Source organism: Emydura macquarii, unplaced genomic scaffold, assembly GCF_026122565.2.
Source record: "Emydura macquarii macquarii isolate MOO-44397 ecotype Brisbane River unplaced genomic scaffold, CSIRO-AGI_Emac_v2 contig_2676, whole genome shotgun sequence".
NCBI classification, from domain to species: Eukaryota; Metazoa; Chordata; order Testudines; family Chelidae; genus Emydura; species Emydura macquarii.
This window is the reverse complement of record NW_027132813.1, coordinates 3,450,495-3,475,039: the sequence shown is the minus strand read 5'-3', so window position 1 is coordinate 3,475,039 and position 24,545 is coordinate 3,450,495. Positions and strand designations below refer to the sequence as shown.

Here is a 24,545-nt window from a genome sequence, read left to right as displayed (position 1 = left end):
GTTTGTGTGGTGTGTATATATAAAATAGCTTGTTTTTGAAGTCACAGCAGGTGCAATACTTTAATCAAAAAATTAGATAATGGATATGTCCAAGTTGGCTCCATCAAGGGAAACTTCCTCTGCTATCCTGGAAATGTGAAGTTTGGCTGTCTGTAACAACTAGGCTCTACATATTTATCTGTTATTTGGATTCCCAAAGCAGCTTTCATCTGACAGTCTCTATAGTTTACAAGTTAGCCTCCCGACACCCCAGTGTGGTAAGATTGGGAGTGGGGAGGAAGCTAGAGCAGAGTTCTCAAATGTACAACATTTTGTTATACGTTACAAGTTGTAGCCAACTCAGGCTCTCAATCCTGCCAATTCAAGGCTTATCTACATGGTAAGTTACTGCATAGCAAGCCAGGGTGTAAATCTACAGCCTGTGAGCTTGCTGTGCAGTAATGTGCTGTGGGCCTGAGAGGCCTCTCTCTGCATCTTTGAGAAAGGGCTGACCTAGTTCAGATGCTGAACTCCAGAAGAGAGTTAATAGCTGTGAATCCCTGAGTAGATGGAGGCGCCTCCCTCCAGCCCAGAGTTAGGTGCCTAACTCCCTTTGAGAATCAGGCTTCAGCCATTCTTCTCAGTATTTCCTATTGGCTAGTTTAGGCACCACCCCATTCAGGTTGCTGGCTTTTGTGAATGCATTTTCTAAGTGCATTTTACTCAGGGCTCTGAATTCTGCTAGGTGGCAGGGCACCTAAAAGTTAGGCTGAGTGTTGCAGCACCCCAATCCCTCTTGTGAATCCCACCTCAGAAGGGCATTGGGGATGGTGGCAGCTAAGGAGCCATGCAGAGACGTAGCGTCTAGACTAAACTAACTGAACAGGGCTAACTTCTTCCTCCACAAGCCCCCTTATGCACCAGCCGAGCTAGGAACCTCTCCCGCAACGACTTCTACCTCCACACACACAAACACACCTGCAAACTGCAAAACGGACTGCAAAACTGGTTGGTTGTTCTCATTGTACAAATCCATCTTAAAAACACGTTTAACAGTTAAACCATTATAATTTGTCAAATGTGGCATTGCACTCGCATGCTTCTGTCATTTTGTCCCCCTCTGATGGCTTATGTGGCAAACAAGCAGGTTTGAAGGTGAGAGTTCTAACGCGACTACCAATTGCCCTTTCCACACTGGGATTTTAAAAGATGGTAAGCTATCATATTTTAAAAATGCACCTTTTTTCTTAGTGCAGACCTAACATAATTGGAAAGCTCTCTTAGGGTAAGTGAACATGATTGATAGCCACACTTCTTTGCCCATCAGGACAGTGCCTACGGGCATGTCTATACAAACAGCACTACAACCGCTGCAGTATATCTGGTGAAGATGCTCTATGCCAGGGGTGGCCAACCAGTCAGAGACGAAGAGCCTCAAAGAGCCACATTTACCTTTTTGAGTTTCCCCTCCTTTCTTACTGTCCATGGAAACTTCGAGCTGATCTGTCACTTTCGGAGGTATCTTCTCAATTTCACTTGTCAGTTTCCCCTCCTCTCTTACCCTCCCTGGAATGTTTCTCTTTAGCAAAGAGGGAAGTTTATTTGTGCAATGACTTACTTTATCCTGTGGTGTGTAAGGAGGAGTAAATAGCGATGCTTGCTGTGTAGCTACAAGTGTGTTACAGGAGCAGGAAGGGGAAAAAGGGTAGTAAATGGAAGCCTGCAACTTCACAGTAATTGTGCCAGTTGATCATTTGTTCATTTAGAAGATTCAAGGATGGCTCAGCTTTCCATACCCCCTGGGTTTTTTTCTGTGCTGCTTGCCCCTAAATATCAATATTGCATATTGCCTTTTGCGTCCAGTAGCAATCTGTGTTGGATATGAAAGAATATGCTGCAAATACATAAAAAACTATTTTGCTGACATAGACGTGTGCACAGTTCAACAGGCAATGACTCTCATATGACTTTCTGGACTGTTTCCAAATAATCTGAAACTGTTCTATGCTAAGTGGTGCTCTTGAAATTAAGTGATTACTGCCCCACAGTTTACTTTACTGCATTGTAAAATCCATAGCTGAAGTGGAGTCATTAATGGAATCTTAGACCTGTGAATTTGTGAGAGTTATGACTGCTGATTTGAGTGTAATCTCAAATATTTTTGGCACTTAGTATTTCTTCACAAATGGTCTAATTATTTGTGATGTTATATGGGACATATGGAAATGTATTTTAAATGTTTGTAGGTTAATTTCCAGTTAGCTTCTTGGACTTTTTACTTTTTTATATGTACATACTGACTTCCCTTGAGCAGGAACCAGGAATTATAGCTAGTTTTCTTCTTAAATTATATTTACTTCCTGTAGAAAACTAATGAAAAATTACAATAGTTGCAACAGGGATCATATGCAATTGTGAAAGAGTGTGGAAATGGTCTGTGTGATAGCAATTAAGAAAGGAAGTGTTCATGAGGCAATGTAGTGTTACGATGAGGTCTGTAGTGTGAAAAGCTTTGCAAATCCTTGAGGTACTATGTACTTCACCAATCCATGGCAGAAATGAGGAAACTAGAACAAAGCACTCTTCACTTAATAGTTCCCTCTTTTTCTCAAGGAAAGTAAAAATAGTTTGTACTTTTGTTTACTGAGAATGTTGGGAGGCTATATATCAAAATAACCGTGACACACATGTCCCAGCTTCTCAGTGCAAGATTAAAACTTAAATAAAGAGCTCTCAATATAGACAGGTGAAGCACGACTTCCTTTTATGACCTGAATAGCATGATGAGCTAGTGGTCAAAGACTCTATCTCCATGCCTTTGGCAATATTTTATGATATTTTTTTAAAACACCTGTGAAGTTCTTCAGTTGTCTGTACATAGAACCCTCAGTTCTGGTCATAGACCATGGAAAACACCCACCTGCTGTAGTGTGTTTCTGCTCTTAAAGAGGAATAGGAGCAAAATAATATCCTCAATCAAACCAATTTAAAGCACAGAGAGCAACTATAGAAATTAGCTTATTTTTGAGGTCTGGGGTGGTTGTGTTTTTTTAACCTCCTGCTGAGGAATATTTGCAAGTATAGATGTGAAAGATGCCTCTGAGACTTCATCATTCCTTCTACACGATTATGTCACAAGCTGTGGATTCTTTTTTTAATTAAACACTTAAGGAGTAGATGTGATCTCTCTCTCTCAGATATAATTCCATTAAGTTACACCAGTGTCAGTGAGATTGGACTCAAGGCCCAAGACTCAAGGCCCAAGACTTCTAGAGTCTTAGTGGGATAGTCAAGAAAGCCGCCAACAAAGAGCCAGTGGATTTTAAATATTTGTTTTTCAAGAATATTTACATCTCCCAATATACATATGTTGTCGAATAGTTCAACTAAGGAATAAGAGACAGGTATGGTAGGCCACAGTGAGATGGTTCTCATTCACTGTAAAGTCATAGTGACACACACATTTCCCCCTGTCTGTGTATCATTTGCCTTATGTGGCTTGAATGAACTGAAGCTAGGATTTGACTACTGTATCCTCTAAGCTCTTGATTCAGACAAGGAAAGCTCATGATTTCTTCTCCTCCTCTTCCCCCCCCCCCCCCCTGAAAATATCTTGAAATATTTGAAAATATCTCTGAAATATTTTGCATGATACTGCCATGCTGAAATCCAAACAAATCTAGTCTTTGAGGGTAGGAGTGTATGTGTAAAACGTGTTAAAACTGGCATGTGAAAATTTTGTATTTCTAAAGCTCAACATGAAGATATCATCTAGTTAACCACTGAGAACTGTTGATTTAATAAAGCAGTAAAAACAATTATAGGCCGTACTTTAAAGCTGAACTCAACCTGTGAAAATAAGTTTGCTAAAACTGTCACAGTCAAACAAAATGGCTTTTTATTTATTTATTCAAGTTATTTACCTCAGAATATATCCCAGTTAAACGTGACAACTTGTTTACAATGGGTCCTTGCCCAAGGTTTGAATGTGATGCAAAACTGACACGACACTGTTTAGAAAAACATACTTATTTTCCCATGCATCCTTTCTTCGTGTGCGCATATGTACTTGAGTGTGTGTGTGCGTGCATGTCTGGCTTTTAGATTGGATGTTCTTTGGGGAAGGGAATGTCTTTATTCATGAGTACTGAACACCACAGAGCACAGTCTTAATAACATGATTGTGCTGGACATACTAAAGAGAGTGGCAGAAGCGTGTAAGTTTTGGGTTTCATTTTTTTGTTTGTTTTTACTTGTTCACAAACATTCATCCAAGATACACAATACCTCTTTCACTTTGAAAGTGTTCAGAGCTGAGTACGGAACTTGTGTTGTAGGGAATCATGACATGACAGATGAGTTTGCAGTGGATATTGTCGTAACGGTTGAGAAAACTGGGTTCACCACGATGTGCTGGTCAAGACATGCGTAAAGCTGGATGCAAAGGAACAGACATCTCAAACAAAAATTAGCCTGATCTATACCAAAAACTCAGATTGAACCATCTAAGTTGCTTAGGGGTATGAAAAATTCACACCCATGAGAGATGTAGTTAAGCTGACCTCAGCATATGGCTTGGTCACCGGAAAAATTCTTCCATTGATCTAGCTACCACCTCTCAGAGGGATTAACAACAGTGAGAGATAAACCTCTTCTGTCAATGCAGCTTGCCACTGAAGTGTCTGTAATATAGATATAGCCATAGTGTTTCTGTGGAATTTCTTTCCCACTACTCCTGTTAAAATAAAACCATCACCTTGCTGCTCTTATAATGCATCCTGTCATTGTTGACATTGGAAACTTGCCCTGCTTCCCTCTCTCCTTTGTTGAAATGTTACAGAGCAGAAGTGTAACTGATGTGTTTGACATTTGCTTTGTCTTTCAGCAGAAGTATTTCCATGGTAGTTAACTAGGTGAAAGTTAGTAAAGATACTGCATCGGGACACCTAAATAACCTACAGTGCAACATTTGCCTCTGTTCTGTAGGCTGAAAAGTTACCCAGTAAAGTTACTCAGTAAAAATGCCATCACTTTACTCAGCACATCTGCACCCTTTGTGTGCATTTGTGTCATACCTGCTGATCTTTCTCTTATTAGCCTTGCAGCATCCATGCAGCTATGGGAGAGGAGGAGGATTTTATTTTGCCATGTGCATAATCCACAATTGTTAGGCCAATATTTTTGTTCTCCAGATACTGTTATTGGACATGTCAATCCCCCATCCCCCGACAAATAAAAACCAACAACACTGGCTTGACTTTTAAATCCTTGATAGTTTTCTGGCTCATCCTGCTGTAAGTTTTGGGTTGCCAGCCATTAGGAAAAATCATATTTGAATTAGTAAACTGAGCAAATTCTTAATGTAAGTTGTTGTGTCTATGTTAACTTTCTAATGGTATCATATCCTGGTAGTTTTATGTATGAAGTGGGAGAACTAATGTTAATCAGTCCTCATTTGATTGAAATATCTGGACAGTATCTTCCGGCTTTCTTGCTTAACAGAAGCAAGACCTTGATAATAATGGCTACACTTGCTAACTTTCAATACTAACTTGAGAGAAATAAAATATTTAGCCTTTTTACTTTTAGTTCTTAAAAGATCCAGATCTTTCACATAGAAGTTAAATTGTCTCTCTCTTTCAAGTAACCTCTAATAGCCTTCACTAAGGTGAGACCTATATATAAATATTAGTTAGTATGTAAAATGAGAGATTGACAGATATAATCATCAGTGTGTTCAGTGGCTTACACAGCAACATATTCAGTGACTTAAAGAGTTCTTTAGAACTGCATAAGTGAAGTTGACAGACAGCTTGGTGGTTCATCCTGACTTTTTCTCATTTAGCTTAACTTTATCCAGTTGAAACTACAAAGGGAAACTTACTCTTCAGTTTTACTTTCCTACAGACACTTGTGTAGCTGCATTTTGCAAATGAGTAACGTGGTATGGTGACATTAACACTGGGTCTGTTTGAGAAAGTTGTGCTACTTGAATGAAAGCTATTCTGCTTTTGTTTAAAAAAATCAGTTTTGGTTTAAACCAGACTTTTATTGGTTTATCTTATGTTGATTAAAAATCAGTTTAAAGTAAATTGATGTAAGCCACTCTTAAATGGAAATAAGTGTCTGTACTGGTTTATACCTGTTTAACCAAAATCAGTTTAAAATCACACCTTTAGTTAAACTAGTACAGTTTTCTTGTGTAGACAAGGCCTTGGTTTTAATCCTGGGTATGTCACTGACTTGCTGTGTAGGCTTACCTTTTCTTCCTCCACTTCCTTATCTCCAAAATAGGGGGCAACAGCATTTACCCAAACTGAGCCAGAGGGGTGGTGTTTACCTACCATATTGGTATGGTGGTAGACCCACTGGTAGACTAGATTTGCATCCTTACCAACTTTTTGGTGCAACACAACAGCAATATTTGAAAACCTTCTTCCTGCTGTCCCCGTTCCCCCCTCCCAAAATGCTTTAAAGGCATGTTTACATGGGGACACTCAGGAAAATTAAGGCAGATTAATTGAAGGGGTGAATTTAAAGCACATTAGTTATAATACCTTAATTAAACCCTTGTATTGGTGCTCTCACTCAGAAGAAAAGTGGTCTTAGTTCACTTTAGCTTAATTCTAAGGCCACTTTATTTTTGTATGACAGCATCCCCTCGGGGTCTAATGCACTTTAACAAATGTGCTTTCAATTAACACATACAGTTAATTCATCTTCATTTTCCTGAGTATCCTCATGTACACATGGCCGAAGAGGCATTGATATGCACAATTACACCTCATCTTTTCATGTCCTGATCATGACTAAGGAAGGTGAAGTCTACACTACAATTTTTTGTTGTATAGCTAGGTCAGTCAGGGGTATGATGAAGTGAGATTTTTTTTTTTTTTGACTGATACAACTGCTGGCAAAAATCCCTCGTGTAGTTATGCTAACCTATATTGGCAAAAGCACAGTTTTGCTATTTCGTTCAGGAGGACTGGATAAGCTATGCTGGCAAAAATGAAATGTTTCTTATATAAGCAATGTCCACACTAAAAACATTGTTCTGGTATAGTAGATGGGTATAACTATATGGCAAAGCACTTCTAGTATAGACCTGGCCTAAATAAGTGTCCCAAGTCTCACAGTACTGACTGAGGAAAAGGAGTTTGAAGCACTCCATACAGAAGAGGAGAATGAAAGGCCCTGTTAGGGTTCCGTTTTTGTGTCTTTTGCAGCCAGGGGTCAGCCAACTCTGTTAATGAAAATTAGGCTTGGTCTGCACTTAAGTTTTAGCTATGAAAAATCACACTCCTAACTTAACAGCTATAGCAGCAAAAGAGTCTTTTTGCTGGCATAGCTTATTTTGTTCAGGAAACTGGTATAAGTTATACTGGCAAACCCTTTCTAATTTAGATGAAGCCTTAGTTTCCTTTTCTTGTTAATCACAAAACCAGAGTGATTGTGAGGCACTGACTAGCCACTCAGAGCATTCATTTCTGAAACTGGGTTCTGATCTAGGGCTTGTCTACACTACAATGGCACCTCTACAGCACCGTAGTGTAGACTCTTTCTACATCAATGAAAGAATTCTTCTGTTGACCCAGTGGAAAAAACCTTTCCATCAACCTAGCTGCGTCTACACTAAAGGTTAGGTCAACCTAGCTACAGCTCTCGGGAGTAAATTTTCACATCCCTCAGCAACGTAACTAGCTTTTCCGTGTAGACCAGGCCGGAGTAAAAACATATAGCCTTCTTGCCTACACTGTTAGGTGACAGTGAATGTGTCTGTTTTTAATAGTCAGTGTCAGCCCTTAAACTGGAGTCTGTGTCATCTGACAAAGAAGCCAATGGCTTGTATAAAAGTATAGCTCTCTTAAAGCCCTTCACAAGCAAATGGGAAATTCTGTATTAAGTGAAGCAGAATTTGACTTGCTGATCTGTGTGTGGGGGAGGAGGAGGTCGGGGGGATTTGTGAGTGCTGGAGGTGATAAGTTCCAGTTTTCACTACTGCAATGACAGAACAGTTCCATCCAACTAAAACTCATAATTCAGCAAGTTATTGTTTAACTGTAGAAAACTACAAGAGGAAATCACCTCTTTGCTCTCTTCCCATTAATATCCCTCACTTTTTTTGGTCTATCCTATGAATTATGACTTTATAGGAAAACTAAACTGTCTATGGCATTAAACAGTATATTCTGTGAAAATATTGACATGCCTCCAAGAGATTAATGCATAAACAGACCAGAATTCTTGCCTAGAGAGGATAGTAGCATCCAGTTATTTGCGCTAAATGCAGAATGGAAGCAGAGCTCCAATTTTAACCTCCCCTTCAAATTTTGTTTTCCTTTCTCCTTGTGGTGCTCTCTGTTTTCCTAGGTGTGTAAATGATTTTTACTATCACATTCACATTTCACCATACAAAGGCAAATACTCTAAAATTTACTTTTTTATTTTTAGAGGTAGAATTTACTTCTCTGTTGTTCCAAGAAGTATTAATCACTATTTCCCTTTCATGACTGCTACCTCATAATCCGTGGTTGGGTGGCAGCCAACAACAGCATGACTCTTTAAGGGAAAGGTTGAGCAGCAGAGCAGGTGTGCTGAAGCACTGAGATCCTGCAGGCCAGGCCATCTTCTGCTTTAGGAGGTTGCAGCTTTTGCCTGTTCCGTGTAGTTGGCATTATAATGTATTATTTGTATTACCATATCACCTAGGAGCCCTAGTCTTAAACCAGGACCCCCATTGTGCTAGGTGCTGTACAAGCACTGTGGTCTCTGCCCCAGATAGTTTATAGTGTGAGAGAACTTGGTTGGGCTGAAATATGCAAAATTTCCTGTCCTTTCTTCCTATCTTGCGTCTTGATAGAGGAGAGAATATGGTTCTTGGTCTTAACTTATTAAAAAGTTGGTCAGTTTGACCTGTTAAAGACTTGCCTTACAACCGCTTTGAAACTGTTTTCTAACAGTAAAGGTACCTGTTTCAGTCCTGCTGTACTTTCTCGCAGGAACTCAGCAGGTTACATGATGTGAAGTCGAACTGAAAAAATGATGAAAGTGACAGCCACTTAAGAGGCAACAGAATCATGCACTGAAAGGAACTGCTGAAAGAGCAACTAGTATTTCTTATCTAGGAACCCAAATACAGTCCCACCTCTTTGTTTATGGTCATCCCATATGATAATGGTTTTTCATGTGTCTTGTGTAGTGTACTAAACAAGAAACAAAAGTGCTAACACTTTTTTCTTTCTAAAAGCATGAGAGAGACTAAGGCTTGGTCTACACCTTAAATTATATTGCTCAGGGAAGTGAAAAAATCCATGACCTTGAGTGATATAGCCAACCTAATCCCCTGTGTACACGCAGCTAAATCAATAGAAGAATGCTTTCATTGACCTAGCTACCAGTGGCTGGGAAGATGACAGTGCTTAATGTGTGCTAGGGTTGAGCCCCGGCACCTCTGGGCTTTCTACATCCGTTAAATGTAAAAAAAAATTGCTTGAGCCCTGGCACCTCTTTCATTACAAATTAAGCACTGGGAGACCCTCTCCATCGGTGTAGGTTGTGTCTATGGGGTTATGCTGGCATAGTTACAGAACTGTAGCTAATGCCAATATAGTCCTAGTAGTGTAGATATGGCCCAAGAGTGGTGGCCTGGTGGTCTCTGCTTGCCTTTGGAAAGGGGGAGCGGGAACAAAAACTAACCCTGGTTCGCATGCTGAACACCCTTCTGAGGAGGATTGTAAAAAATCATTCTGGATTCACTGTTGTGAAAGATAAATCTTTTTGGGAGGGGAGAAGGAAAGTGTAGGGGCTGTGTGGCAAAAAAGGTTGGCGCTATAATTTCTGCAAATTTCAAGTGAATCCGAAGAAGGAATAGCTAAAATCAAGCCAGAACTGGGCAGAGTACAACTAAGATTTATTGTTTGCAAAGTGAGGATATTTTTTAAGCGTTTACATGTTGACTAAACATCACTTGAACTCTTTCTGTAAACTCAAAATATAGTGTGTTTATAAATGAATCTCTTAAAGTGGAGGTAATGAAATTGGTGCCACAGCAAATAAGTAGTCCACACCCTGTTCTTGTTTAATGTCTAGTTTGGGGTATCTCGATTTTGTTTTATTTTTATTCCTTTTTTAAATAGTACAGTAGTTGCACTCTATGCCTTGATTCTGATCATATCTCCATTAACAAGTTAAAATATTTGTATGCCAAGTTTCCTTAATCTGAGGACAGCTTTGTATTTTGTATCTGAGATGTGTGCAAACTTTTGATAACGCAGCAGTTTGTACAAGTAAAGAATTGTGTGGATTATCGCAAAAAGAAATCTGCAGTTTGATTCTATTTTTTAATATCCGAGGTTTATACTGAGGTATGAAGACTTCATAAAACATTATGTATCAGTTTTGGGGCACCACTGAAGCACATATGTCAGGGGAACAAAATATATCTTGTCAGTCATGATCCTTGCCCAAAGAGTTAGCATCTTGTAATGAGCCCCCCAGACAGAAGTGCAAATAAGCAAGTTTCTAGTGCATGCTGTGTTGTTTTTTTTTTTTTTATTAGCAGAGCTATCTCTATATTGATTTGCCCAAGTGATTGATTTTCACCAATTGGTCTTCATTTGTTCTGACACACCTTTGTAACATTTTGGCAGCTCTTAAGGGAGAATTCCTGCATACCTTTGAAACATGCTGGTGGAAAGGTGTGATTGTTGGATCTTCCTTGTATGATTTATACAAAGAACTTGCTCTCTGTTCCAAAGAGTATTGGAAGCTGTCAAGAGTATTTATCAGACTTTCAGAGCAGTCATCATCATGAGAATTTCAGAGCTAGAATGATTTGTTCCTCCGAGTACATCACCTTTGTCTCATAGTTTTCCTTTTGAGTAGCCTTGCAAAACTGTCATTAAAATTGATCAGCCACGCAGAAAATCCTACCCTCCTGTGATTTACGAGAGATAACGTTAACATCTTACTTGTCCCATGGAGGAGAGCGAGGGGATTACTTGCTCTTGGTGAGTAGAACTTTTCAGAGCTCATTTAGAAAATGCAACTGGATGATGAGCCACAGAGTGGCCTTTTCACATTAAAACAATGGAACGATTAACATGTGTATGTTAAGCTTGAATGTAGGTGTTTGCAGAATCCGATCTAAAGTCAGTTCGAAACATATGCTATATATGTTGCAGGTTTGTTGGGGGTCTCAGGTGCTAATGAATGGCGCTTGATCTATATGGTGTCCATATATCCGGGTGACGTGACAATGCTTGGCTATACCCAGGATTTCTATTTTATTATTAACAGCATGTGCCATAGAGCAATATGAGTGATCTCTGTGAAGTCATTTTTTATTTGGCATCACTCCACCATCTAATCATTTCTAAACTATGCGGAAAGGTAAATCCAACATGTCTGCTGACTGCTTCTGTCATTATTACCTCTATGCTTACAGAAGGATTGCAGTGGCTTATCTCAAGTAGTACACTACAAATTAAGGACCTTATTTGTTCCCATTGAAGTCCATGGCAAAACTCCTATTGGCTTCAAAGAGCATAGGGTCAAGGCTCAAAGCAGTGATGGAGTTTTTGACATCTCCTTCTCTACTTTGATTCTGTCCTCAGACTAGCAAGAGAAAAGTTGTACACATTTGTCTACTTTGTAAGTCAAGAGCCTGAGCCTGCTTCCTTCTTGCCTGAGCCTGCTTCCTTCTATGAGAGGACAAACTTAAGTCAAATCAGCTGGGTTCCCAGTGGGTCTGTTTTTCTCTTTCTGTATGTTATTCTACCTATGGCAGCCACAAATCATGACACAAATTGTTGAGGACTGCAAAATGACTCAACTTCGTGCCCTGAACGTCATTGATAAGAATGCTGTGGCTTGGCTTGGCTGGATTGCATATGCCAAATAAATCTACCTGTAGGACATGCACATTTCCATTGGCAAATACAGTCTTTGGAGGTAACATCCATCACTTAATTATACATCTGTGGCTTAAGTGCAGTTAAAATCCTCTCCTGGGACTCCTGTTTCTCAATTTATGGCTTCTGTAGTGTTTGAAAATTAATGAAAAGCGGGGGTGGAAAGCCTAAGTGAGGGGAGATTCACTTACTCTCTGTCTGTTTGTTTGTAATAAGATAATGTCTTACAGGAGAGTGTTTTCTTGTCATGTCAGTGATCATTATTTCCCAAGATATTTTCCATTCCCTTTAAAATTCTCAGCCCTTGTTCTTTCTCTATGCCAAGGAATAAAAATTAAAACAAAAAAGAGAGAGGGCATTTGTGTCTTAGGAAGAATCCTGTCCTCGGGCAGGTTCACTGCATTCGTGCTTCTTGTTCAGTTGTAATTTTCCATGTGATAGTTGGAAATGTCACAGAATTCCCTGAAACTTTTGTTCATCCCCCTACTTGGGAACCATACCATCATCAATCAGAACTGGTGGTATCAGAGTATTTTTATTGGGGTGTTATCTAATTCTGGTTAAACAAATCATTTAGACTAATTTACAGAGGTATTGAAAGACGCTATCCCTCTAAAGAGATGTAGATTCCTTGGAATTAATTGTATCCAAGTACATATTTTATTTTAAGGAGCATCTGGTAACACGAACTATTAAGGCAATTAGCACATACCTGTCTAGTTTGGAATCTTTGGATGGGATATATTTGGCTCTTTTGTATTTAGACGACATCATTTTTAAAAGCGTACCAAGAATGAGTACACTAGAAATGCCTAAGATTATAATCCTCATGTCTTCTGTACCCCGTGCACTTTATACCATGCCATCCTGTGTCTATCTTTCATTGTAAGCTCTCCAGGGCAGGAAATTATTTATAAAATGGTGTCTGTGTGTACGCATGGTGCTATAAAAATAATGTCTTAAAGTCAAATACAAACTAGCTGTTCAAGTCGCCTTTGATGACACTTTAAGACTCAACCATTCCGGGCTTCTCTGCACATGGAGTTATTCTGGAATAATAGCAGTTTCAAAATAACTTCATGTCTGGATACTCTTATTCCAGAATAATGATGATACCTAGCTCAGTAGATATCAAAACACTTTACACAGTAAGTCACTAGCATCCCATTTTTACAGATGGGGAAGCTGAGGCACAGAAAAGGGACCTGACTTGCAAAGGGTCCCCCTGCAGGTCAGTGGCATAGCTAGGAATAGAGCCCAGGTCTTCTGAGTCGCTATCAATGCTCTATCCATTAGGCCACACTGCATCCTTTTTCTGATTTGTTTTAATTCACTTTGAAAATGGATTAAACTAAACCAGAAGAAGGCACTGTTATTCTGGAATAAGTGTCCACACATGGAGCTATTTCAAAATAGCTATTCTGCAGGGTATAATGAGGTTTGATCCCTGACCAACAGAACTGCGCTAGCAGAAGCCCCTAGTGTAGATGCAGTTATACCAGCAAAACTGCGCTTTTACTAATATAGATTATTTTGCTCTGGGGAAGGGAATAAACTATACCAGCAGGGCACTTCTAGTGTATAGTTGGGTTTAGCTTAATTCACAATTAAGCTTAAGTGATCTAAGGCCACTTTACTTAGGAATGAGACCGTCTGCACTTGGGGTGTAATGTACTTTAAATTCACACCTTTCAGCTCGTTCAGTTTAACTTTCCTGAGGCCTGGTCTATACTTAGAACTCAAGTCGACCTAGCTATGTTTTTCACACCCTGGAGCGACATAGTTAAGGTGACCTAAGCCATGGTGTAGACACTGTTGCCAGAAGAATTCTTCCACTGACCAAGCTACTGCTTCTCGAAGAGTGGATTTACTACAGCAACAGAAAAATTCATGTCACTGTATTAAGTGTCTATGCTACAGCAGCAGCACTGCAGCTGTGCCACTGTAGCACTTGTAATGTAAACATGCCTTGAGTATCACCATAGTAAAAATTTCAAAAGGGTTCCTAAATCCCATAAAGCCAATGGAATCTAGGAGCTTTTAGAAAGTGGTCTTGCTGTATAGAGTAACAGCCTGTAAGTTTATCCTGCCCTTGCAGAGGTTCAGAAGGGAAAGATTTTCTGATCTAGTGGTCTTTTTTACTCTAATTACCACCATTCTGTTTCCAGGATTTCTTAAATAGGGGTCTCTTTCTCCTTCCAGGTGTCTTTGACAATATTTTTCTCTTTAGACCCTTTCTTCTCTACCACACTATGAATTATCTGTATCCTTATATGAGAATTTTTTGGGATGGGAAGAGTCTTATGAGGGATGAGGAGAAGAATTAATGTATAGTTTGGAGGATGTTTTGTGAGCGGGAGGGAGGATTTTCAAAAGCAGAAACTGTTCTGACTGCTGAGTATCAAGCTTCTTATTCCATCTGTGACTGTTCTGGCAGTTGCAGCTGTGGTTTGAGAGGAACTTGATTGCTCCGCTTATGAAACAGAGACATCTGCAGTGAAGACAGTGGCTAGAGTCAGCATCTTAATCCACTGTTGTTTGTATTTGTGGTGTTGCATCATTGTTAGAGTCCTACCAAATTCACGGCCAAGAAAAACGCATCGCGGACCATGAAATCTGGTATATCTTTTGTGTACTTTTACCCTATAGCAGCATTCCTCAAAGTGGGGTTCCTTACCCAAAAGGGGGTTGCAAGGCTATTTTAGGGAGGTTGCGGTCTTGCCCCTCTTCTGTGCTGTCTTCAGAGCTGGGCAGCCAGCCAGCAGCTTCTGCTCTCTGGCCAACCAGCTCTGAAGGCAGCGCCCCACCAACAGCAGCGCGGAAGTAAAGGTCGCATGATCTGGGGGAAGAGGGAGTTCGTCATTTTTTGTGGAGAGTCATCATGGGCTTTACATGTTTATATTTTGCTGTTTTTAAATACATATTCATGCTTTATTACAACACCATGACATTTAAGATTTTAATATCTGAAACCATGAAATTCAAGAATTTTAAAATGCTATGACTGTGAAATTTACCAAAATGGACCATGAATTTGGTAGGGCCATGATCATCAAAGTTGATTTCTGAAGAGGGATTGAGCCAGAAAAACTCCTGCCCATTTTCCCCTGACAGGTCACAGAGAATCAGTGTACTGAATAGGAATCTCTGTAATAACCAGGAACATTCACTTTCTCTTGTCTAGAGAGTTTGTTCATTTGTTTCGTGTCAGAGGTTTACAATTTAACCAGAATAGGTGATCCTTAAAAAGAAGATTGGTTAATCAATCCCTTATCAGAACAAGTCATTCTCTTCAAGGATGACCTGTAACTTATTAACCAGAAATGGCTACTATTGGTCAGAGTCAAAGAAATAACAAAGTTTTCTTCAAATACAATGATGTAGAACTGAAAGGAATGTCCTTCCCTGTGGTTTCTGCTTGTTGTCTATAGACCACGCAAGCAGGTCTAAAGTTCAGTGGAGATGCAAATAGCAGTGTCATATAAGGTTGATCCTGAACCCCTTTCAATAACTTTACATGCGTACTAGCCTCTATAATCAGAGGCTGCAGGATGGAGTCCTGGACAACTGACTCACATCTGTGCCTCCATTAGCCCAGTTACAATATGTATCGTGTGGTTTTGGGCACCTATAATAGATACTGTTGAAACTTGAAACCTTGTCAGTTGTTGGTCATCTCTGTTGTTCTTCACATTTGTACAAAGACCTGAAACTAACTTCTCCTGTGCCACAATAACATTAACGCTTGTGTTGCAAGAGCAAGGCTTTATTTTTTTAATCCCATATTCTAGATAAATATATGATTTTTGTTTTGGAATTAAACATGGCCTTCCTCAAGGCAACGGGTGTATGGTGCAGTCATTGAGGCAAGAATATTTTTGCCATATCAAAACTCAATAGATTTCTTAGTATTCTACGTGCCTTGCTGTGTTTGTCATCTTCGTGTATTTATGATAGAATAATTTGTTCTTCTTTTTCTTTTCTGGATAATCAGTAAATTTGAGAAACCTTCAGCACTGATCCTTGGTCTCCCCTCCTAGTCCATGCTTCACTGCTTCCTTGGAACCTCATTGGTCCCAAAGTCCTGTGCACTGCAAGCTAGTTAGATGCTCTTTTCTTTCTCCACAGAGCGAAAGTAGCCAGTCTGCGACAAAGCGTTATTGCATGGAGTAGAAATGGGGACGGAAAGGAGCAAAAATCCCCATTAGCGCTTTCTAAAAATCCAAAGGGAATTCTGAAGATACTGACCAATTAGTTAGTGGATCTAAACTATAAAAATAGCAGGAAAATAGTCTGGCACCCCACCTCCCAAATCATATCTGGTTTGTTGTCCTGTTACAAAACTAATATACAAAGCAGCAACCAGCGTGTATTTACTTGCATGCTTTAAATATCAAACTCAGAGGCAGGGACAGCTCTGTATGAAGCAGAATGTGCTGGAGGCTCTATTAGATAAGGAAGCTTTGCTCAGATTAAGTCCAGGTTGTAGACAGAATAAAGTTAAGAGTAATGAAAGAAAAACAATATGTACTAGTAGCATACCTTGCATCTTCCAAATATCTGTGCACAGAGCTTCACTGGTGCACAATTAGTATGAAATGCTGAGAAAAGGACTGGGCAAATGGAAAAGCAGCAGGAAGAGCAATATTAGCTTAACACTTACAGGTGTTAGCTACCATGGAGCAAAGTTCTTTATCTTTATTTTTTATGTAAATTGCATATGGCTTTGTCTAAGGGCTCATTAAAGCATCATATTTTCCCTCTAGAGATGTCTATGGTTTGTTTAAAAGACTTGCTGATGTAGGTAGCAGGAAGTTGCCGCTCATCTTGTTAAAACTTGTCACATCATGTTAACTTGACCCTAGTTTAGAGAAGAGATTCCCCCTCCTCTGAGGATTGAGGAAAACCGAGCAGGTTACATGCACGCTCTTTAGAACTGTATGTTTAAAAAGTTGACACACACAACTAGATTATTTTCAATACACCTCAAAGTAAAAGCCTCCACTGAGGTACACAAACCTTTACATTGAATCAGACTGGGAAAGGAGCAGTTGAAACTTAGTGAACTTTGCTTTTGGCCTCATGTGGGAACCTGTTAAGATAAAACAGTTAAAACAATTGTTGAAATGATTGTTGCTAGCTGATACCATTTAATGAGCCCTTTATTAAAGGCAATATGTGACCACAAAAGAAAAAAATTGTGTATGGTCTATGTGTGAATGTGTTATCTAGGAACGTAAACAATGTAGCTAACACCTGTTCTTTGGGATTATTTTCTCCTTAGTGAGGGAGGAGAAAGAACTATCAGTCTAGTGCATTGGTTCTCAAAGTGGGGGGTCGCCATGTGGTTATGTAGGTGTCGTGAGCTGTGAGCCCTGAGTGCCACCGGCCAGGCACTGGGCTGTGAGCCTCCCTGCTTCCTCCCAGTGGAGGAATATGGGGATGAGCGGTGACACACAGATATTGCTTACCCCACCCCCCATTGTTTCTTTGTGCCCCCCCAGGGGACTGTGGAGAGATTGAGGAGCAACACCAAGGCTCCCTGCGTCCAAGTCACTTTCCTCACCTGGGCAGTGCTGTGAGGTGAGCATCAGGAGCTGCTGTTCTTTTCCCTCCCCTTATGCAGCCCAAGTGGGGAAAGTGACCTGGATGCAAGGAGGGAGCCCTGACCTTGCTTCTAACTCCTCTCCCTCTCACAGCCCCCAGGGGTGTGTGAAGGAGCAACGTTTGGGGGTGGGGGGCCAAACAGCAATACCAGCCGCTCCTGCATGCAGGTCAGTTTCCCCAGGGGGTGCAGGAGGGGGGATGCAGGGGTTGGGGTGAAGGGGGCCCAGTACAGGGGTTAGGGGCAAGGAGGGGAGTGGGGAGCCTGCAGGGGTTGAGCCAAAGGGGGAGTGGAGAGCCCACTGAGGCCAGGGACAATTGGGGGGCACCCATAGAGGCCTGGAGTTCGCACTCAGAGGCTTGCCATGCAAAAGGGGTCACTAGTATAAAAAGTTTGAGAACCACTGGTCTAGTGATATTTTGCATTACTAATTATTTTATCAAGTAATGTTGTTGACTATATTGTTTTAATAAGCTCATTCTTATTTGCAGTTATCAACACCTAATTCCTATATCTTGATGATATCCGATTAATTGAAATACATTGCAGCCTCTGCATGCAAATTTCAAGAGTTTGTTACTGGTTTTGATCCTATTGTGTCATAAACTATTCCATGCAATGATGATATGCTGCTGCTAGATGGGATCTTGCTAATTTTCACATTGGGAGGAATCAAACTACTACAGAAATCCTAGGAGATGCAGAGATCCTTGAAATCTGGAGTGCTGGGATTAGATGACAGGGAGGAGATGCCTCTCAAAGCAGCTTTTCTAACTGAGAGTCTGTTTACAACACACTCAGCTGATCAGGAATTGAATTTATGCAGCCAACTGATGTCTCTCTTTTAAAACTTGGAATTTATTTCTCACTTGATTCATCACTCACCATCCTTCCCTAATGCAGGTGCAAATGAAGGCTGCTGCTGACTAATGTCCTGGATGTTTTACCCCACACACATCCTAACACTACTTTCTACCTAGGTCATAATGACAGTTATGTCACAGGTTTGTAAGGCACCACAGTGTTGCCTGTTAGCTTGAGACAATGTGGTTCACCTGTCTTATTTTTCTTTCTACAAAAAAAGGTCACAAATCTTTCCCACTAAAGCAAACTAGGAAATCCAGGGCTCTGCTGAGAAAATTTTCTCATCTGGCATGGCTGTTATCCTGATGAACATTAAAATCCTATTCCAGCCCCAGATAATGCTGAGAGAGGGAGAGGGGAAATGAAAGGTCAACGATCCTAAGTCCTGTTGATTTCCAGAGTCTGACAGAGACTTTATCAAGTGCCTGAGGCTTCCTGAAAGGCTCGCTGGCTTGGCCATGCACACTGACCCTGGTCATGTGCCAGTGTGTTTCAAGCAGTGGAGAACTTAGAGGCCAAGTGAACAATCATGATGATGCTGTTGTTATGTCTGAGATGGAAAATTGGGAGGGGCAGTAACCAGATGTGTGTGCCTTCCTGGTGATTTAGATCCATTTGGAAGGAGTCATTGTGTTGTTCCTGAGAATTCATACATTACACACATACCATGAACAACTTGCCTCATGCCAAATGACTGGGAGAAATATACAGAAGTAAAAGGAGAGTCTTAAAAGGATGCAGCTGTTTTGTATGCTGCTACATGTGCTTTGGTTCCTTTGCAGCTGTCCCCAAAATCATGAGCTGTAATCTCCCCCTTTGCCACCGTCTTTAATGACGGCATTGATATAACTTACATTTTTGCTACATAGACCTTCTGTTATAACCTTTTGTATTCTATCCACTTCTTGGCCATATTCTTGGTCCCACGCCACTTAGTTTTTTGGCTAGCGGCAGTAAGGATGCTAGTATGCAAAGGGTATTTTAACAGTAGTGGGGTTATTTTCAGAAATAAGGGGGAAAGTATAAAATTTTAATCCCTTTAGGCAGACATGAAGACATAAGAGGGGAAAACTTATGTAAAAATAACTTTTTATCAAGAGGAAAAGAGCACAGAACAGTTCAACTGCTAAGTTTACACTTCGATAAAGCCACTAGTCTGTCACACCTTCTCTCCATCCCCAACCCAAGACTGCCTACAGATGAAAATATTTATTTTCCCCTGTATGCTGTATTAGGTCACAGGGCAAAAAAGGGCTCTGTTGGCTTTAAAATCTTTTTTGTAGTACTGCAGGTCACACTAGATTGTAAGAGTTCATATAAGAAGGCCTTTGTTGCTAAAAACCAACACCGTGATCTCTTTCTGTTGCAAACAAATGGGGATGCTGTCAGCCAGTACTGATACACTCCAGCTTTGTTGAAATGTACAGACTTCAACCCCATCATGGGTAAAATGCCTAAAACGTATTCACACTAATTGTGAATCTCCCAAAAGCAAGATTGCTGTAGTGAATAACTGAACACATGGATCTATTTTTTCTTTAATATTGTAAAGGTCAAAAAATTATTATATTTAAACTGCTGAATGTATAAATCTGTACTAGCATACAAGGGGCTTTGCATCCTTCTAATATTGTCCTTTGGTCTCTGGGCTTGCCCATATTCATACTTGCACACCCATAGTCATACTTGAGGGAGCGACGCCATTCCCCCTCCTCAGCACCAAGGGACTCCCCTCAACAGTCAGGTGTCGAAGCTGGCCACAGTCAGCAAGAGGTTCACTCAGAAACGGCTGGCACTGCCACAGTCCCCCAGCATGAGGCCACTCTTCTGCTTCCCGGCGTGAGTCCCTGCAGTACCGCTTCGGGCAGTCCTCCTCGCCAGTCCTCAAGGTCCCATTCCCCGACGCCCCGTGCAAGCTGTCAGGCTGCTGACCACGATGGGTGTTAAGGGGTCAAGGCGCTGGTCACCATCTCCCAGGTGCCAGCAGGAATCACCACAGGACAGTAGGAGAGAGTTGGCAAGAGCCCCACCTTGGCCCTCAGCTAGTGATTCTTACTCCTTGGAGGAGGACAGACCTGCCGCCCGCTCCAGTCACCGCCATGACCCAAAAACTCAGGACCAAGGCCCAGGTTCTTCGCCATTGGGTTGGCCCCAGGGGCAATGGCCCGCGCAATGGCTGTATTGGAACCCATGGGGGTTCTCTGTGGTTCCAGGCCCACATTCCTACCGGTCGTTAAGAAAGCGATTGGCGGCTACAGCAGCACTGGAAGGGGCCCTGGAGTCAGGGTCAGAGGTGGACTCAGATCCCCCAGAGGGGACATCAGTATCAGTGGCAGTCATCCTCCTCATCTCTGAAAGAGGCAACTGGTGCGAGCCCGTCCGTCCCATTGGACGATTTTAGAGCCCTCCAGGAGCTCCTTAAAAGTGTGGCCTTTAATCTGGGATTAGAATCGGAGGAGCTCAAAGAAACCATGGACAACCTGTTTGATGTCCTGGTAGCCGTGGCGCCAGCCCGGGTCACCCTCCCAGTTCACGAAGGGGTTCTCAAGCTGGTTAAGGGTCTATGGCAAACCCCGTCATCGCTGCCACCAACCTCCAAAAGAACGGAGAAGAAATACTACAGCCCCGCAAAGGGATTTGAGTATCTCTTTGTGGCAGTGGCCGATAGGATGAAAGGCTCACCTGTTTCAGCGCAGCAGATCTCTTCATGGATAACCTGTATTAGGTTCTGCTATGAGCAGGCAAAAGTCCCGCTTCCAGGGATGATCATAGCCCATTCCACCAGAGCGCAGGCTTCGCCATCGGCGTATCTGGCACAGGTGCCCAGGACATATGCAAAGCTGCTACCTGGTCCTTGGTGCACACTTTCACCTCCCATTATGCCATCGTCCAACAGGCACAAAATGATGCCAGCTTTGGCAAGGTAGTGCTGCAAACGGCTCACCAATGAACTCCAAACCCACCTCCAAGGTATTGCTTGCAAGTCACCTCTGAAATAGACATGAGCAAGGACTCGAAGAAGAAAAGATAGTTACTTATCCTGTAACTGTTGTTCTTCGAGATGTGTTGCTCATGTCCATTCCATGACCCGCCCCCCGTCCCTGCTATCAGAGTTGACGGCAAGAAGGAACTGAGGGGGCGTAGGGCCGGTGGTGCCTTATATACTGAGGCATGTGCGCGGAGCTCCAGGAGGCGCCAGAGCCAGCCTACGGGTACTGCTGAGGGGAAAAAATTTCTGGTAACTGTGCACAGAGGCGCGCACACACCTAGAATGGAATGGACATTAGCAGTACATCTCGAAGAACAACAGTTACAGGGTAAGTAACCGTCTTTTCTTTCTACATGAATGCTTTTACTACAGTGACTTCCCTGACAGCCAGGGATAAAAAAAGAAGAGGAATGGAAGTTCTTTCAGTAGGTACAGCTGAAGACTTTTCTCTCCTTAGACTGAGCCATTGCTACCCTGTGGATGCATGCGTATAAGCATATCTTGTTCTTGCTTCACTCCTGGGGCTCCGTCCTTGTTTGTTGACTTGATCTCTCTTCCCCTTTTGAAATGGGTTGTGGTAAAATCAAAGACATGACTGCAGTGCTGATTGCCTGAAGCCTTGTTGTCTCCTGCTATTTCACTCTGTTGCTGCTGGATTCAGTTAAAATAAAAACTGCTGAAAGAGGAATGGCAGTATAAAGTTTCATCTGATTACAAATGCAAGCCCCATGCCTCTGGACTGTTTTATTATGATTGGCTAAATTGCTGGTATTGCATGTACCCATGATTAGATAACTGATCCACAGTGTTTTCTGTCTTTAAATTTATATATAAGACTCTGGATGTAGGCATGAAAAATGAGATCTCAGTTAAAATTTGAGGTACAGCAAGTAGTGAAAAGAAACATGATCAGGTTATGGGAATTTAAAGCTTTTTGGTGACTTGGGCCAGTAAATATTAACAGAGTCTGCTGTAAAGGAGCCAAATACTAAGTGCATATTATGTAGAAAGTGGTTGATCAGGAAAGGGATTTGAGGATTGCATAAAATCTTTAGATGCTAGCTTAGCATATGGTTCAGAGTGTTCAGTCTACTTCAGCTGAGGAATAGAATGCAATCCCAAGAAGCAATTCTGTTACTGTACACATTATCTGTTAGCTCCCATTTACATTATATTTTGCATTTATCTAGCATATTTTACTGGAGGGTCTCTAAATCACTTTGAAAACCTGTTACCTCTTGGAGCACCCCTGTGGGTTGTTTTCATTTCACAGATGAAGAACCAATGAGGTATTGAGACGTGAAGTAACTTACCTAAGGTCATTGAGTGTCGGGGTAGGAGCTGAGGACAGAGCTAAGGGATCCTGACAGGGCACATCAACCACAGCTTTAACCGATAGAATATGTTCTCAAATATAGTATTCAGGACTTATCACTGTTGTAGAAAGTAAATATGGTGCTGCCTTGGTGAAAGTATAATGAAGGCTGAATGGGCTGATTCTAGGCTTAAAGATTCATTTCCAGAGGGGAAGCCGTGTTAGTCTGTATACAGCAAAAACAATGAGAGTCCTGTAGCACCTTAAAGACTAACAAATTTTTGCGGGCATAAGCTTTCATGGGCTGCAACCCACTTCGTCAGATGCATGAAGAGATTAAAGGATTCAGTTACTCCTATCCTCTCTGAGTAAAGAAAGGTATTTCATATTAGAACAAGATAATTGTTCCCACTGAGGGGGTGTAAAATGCCATGAAAGTTTGTAACTAGGAAACCTGGAGATATTTGTTTTGTTCAATGAGTGCAGCATAAAACAAATTTCAAGTTAAGGGCCACTGAATCTAATGGATAAATGTAGGAAAGGATGTGCAGAGATTCATCTGTACAACTGCCACTGGCTTGTGTGATCAGATTTGCCCAGCATGCCTTGGATAATGATTTGACTGGGTTCATGGGAAGAGATGAAATGCAGCTAATCTAAAGGGGGAACTAATCTTTGGGCCAGGTAGTTTCTTACTTTCCTTTACGGGCAGATATAAAGTGCCTATTGGGCAGGGTAAACTATTCTGACTTACAGCATCCCTGTAGTTATCTACCATGTTCAGCTCTCCCACCTGGCTGATTGTCAGGAAATCTCCTTTGCCGCTGCTTACGTAACCTTGCCCAGCCATTCCTTTCCAAACATATATAAATGTACTTTAAAAAAAAAAAAGTGATGATTCTTAAAGGGTTAATGGGGACTGGTTCGTACAACCCCCTTCTCATTCTTAACTCTTACTGTGGTATCTCTCACCATGTGTTCTACTTGCATTGGCATTCAATCAGTCTTGTGCCAAGGGACAAAGCGATGATAGGCATTACCTGGCAAAACCTGTTGCTGCTGTAACAAAGCAGATTTTTTTTATGCATATCATATTCTCCTGTCTTATCTAGGCAGATTAAAATTTTGAATGCACTGACTTATCTTCAGATAATGCTGTGCTAGTTACAGCCATAACAATCCAATTACAGACCTTACCTGGATGGGAGATTAGCCAGAAAATCATTGCAGGTGTCTAAACAAGGAGACAGTATGTGACTTTTTTTTTTGCCTGCGAGGTGAGATTTGACGTGGATTTATTTTTCTAATGTATATGCAACCAGAGTCCCATAAAATAATGTGTCCATTTGCTCCTGAATGTATTCTGTGGCTGTAGAGGTCTTCTCTGTTGCAAAATTAGCTACATTTGTTTAAGGAAGTTGCATCTTACTGCTGTGGCTATGACCATAACTATGTTAAATATGATTGGTTAAAAAGAAGAAAATAAATCTGCAGACTTTGTACAGGTTTATTTGCATAGACAAAAGGTAAAAGTCTGCGTTTTTGCTGTTTAAGGTTTAAAAACTGGGGCTAAAGCAGCATGCCCTTTCTAGATCTGGTTACGGTATGGCTTGCTTCTATTCACGTAGGCAAGGCCCAACTGTTTAAATAGTTGTAATTTAACAGGTCGGGTGCTCTTAATTACTAATATAGAGAAGCCCTTATTAGGGCCAAGCTTGCTTGTCATTCTAAGTTTGTATTTTTTATACAAGCCCCCACCATTCTGTTGCTCCTCTCTGAGGTCTGGGTGCCTGCTCTCCTTTGTCCCCTTTAACTGACACAAAGATTTTGTCTGCAGTACCATTTTTATTCAAATTTCCCACCACTGCACTAACAGCAGGT

The 24,545-nt window shown here is 41.2% G+C and overlaps 1 protein-coding gene across 2 annotated transcripts in view; it reads left to right on the top strand.

Annotated features, from left to right (window-relative positions):
• The window catches only part of KCNK5 (potassium two pore domain channel subfamily K member 5), a 55,895-nt gene that overhangs the window by 15,581 nt on the left and 15,769 nt on the right, over positions 1 to 24,545 (top strand). The window lies entirely within an intron of this gene.